Below are 1,609 nucleotides of genomic sequence, written 5' to 3' on the forward strand. Positions count from 1 at the left end.
ACCCCATTAAAAGCTTAGATTTGGCATTAAGAACCTTTTTAGCCATGCATGCACGTAAAGATTGCAACTTTACATTAAAGGCATGCCCTGGAAGCTTGGATTTGTAATTTGGAGCCATTGCATGGCTTATATGAGTCTGTATGGCTTAAGGACTGAAGGAACTCGGCGAGTCGCAAGGTCGACTTGACGAGTCACATGAAGATGGTCGAGAACTTGACGAGTTGGATGAACAACTCAGCGAGTGCGATGAAGATTTCCGTGAGACTAGACGAGTTGAGGAACAACTTGACGAGTCGGATGAGTTTTATCCAGGATATATATGTGTGGGTATCTGTCGAGTCGCTAGGAGGAAACTCGACGGGTGGCCTTAAAGTTTGATCAGAAATCAAAGGAACTCAACGAGTTACCCTGATGACTTGGCATGTTGGAATGTGCTTCAAGGAACTCGTCGAGTAGCCGAGGGTACTCGGCGAGTTGTGGTCAATATGGATTGTTGACCTTGACTAGTGACCTTGACTTTAACCAGGGGTTAACTACTTGGTTTATGGAATACTTTTTAAGGATGAGGACTTATGAGTATATTTGTACTATGGTAATAGGTGGTGGAGTCCTTGGCAAGTGATCGGAGAGTTGGGATTATCTACCGAGTTGACATCTACGAGGTGAGTTATCCTCACTATACTAAGGGGTCTAAGGCAGCATGGCCGGCCCATTGGATATGTTATCCTAGTAGTGTTGGATGTTGAGTATGAGTTTGTATTGCATGCTAGTGGTTATGACAGCTAGGTAGATCGTTAGGACTACCTGTGATGTTATATGATTATTGCATGCTCAGTAGTTGTGTTATATGTTATATGTTATGTGGGGTGGGTTGTGGTTGTACTGCTCCATGCGGTGGCCAACAAACCCTAGAGTATTCCAGACTTGAGCTTAGGGCCAAGCTAGGCATTCTAGACTTATGCTGAGGACTCGTTAGCATTCCAGATAAGAGCTGAGGGCCCGATAGGCATTCCAGACTCGTACTGAGGGCTTGGTGGCAATGCAGATGTGAGCTGAGGGCTCGGTAGGCATTCTAGATTCACACTATGGGCCCAGGGGTATTCCAGTCTATAGAGCAGTGGACCTGTTGCGTGTTGTTCTATTTCAGTTGTTATGATATGATATTGCTGACATGGTTATGTGGACTGTATGTGTATTAGTTTTTTTTGGGGTAACTCACTAAGCTTTCGGGCTTACAGTTTCAGTTTATTGTTTCAGGTACATCAGGGGATCGTGGCAAAGAAAAGGCGTGATCGTACGACTCCTCCTTTTATGTTTATGTTTCTGGGAAAGACTTTGATAATTAATATTTTGAAAACAAAGTTGTAATGTTTTAATGAACTTGAAATGTTTTAAAAAGTTTAAATTGGTTTGAAATATTGGATGTTACATAGAGCTAAACTTAAACTTCTGAAATTATTTAGTCCTCATAATATGTAAGTTAAAATATTCATTTACTAGTTAGTTACACATAGCTAGAACTCCTAAAAACACAAATCAAGCTGCATTCGAGCATTAAGTAACCATAATCAAGCATATCCTACTCAAGCCATCATATTATTAACTAATC

The sequence above is a fragment of the Lactuca saligna genome, chromosome 8, assembly GCF_052625555.1.
Source record: "Lactuca saligna cultivar CGN05327 chromosome 8, ASM5262555v1, whole genome shotgun sequence".
Lineage (NCBI taxonomy): Eukaryota > Viridiplantae > Streptophyta > Magnoliopsida > Asterales > Asteraceae > Lactuca > Lactuca saligna.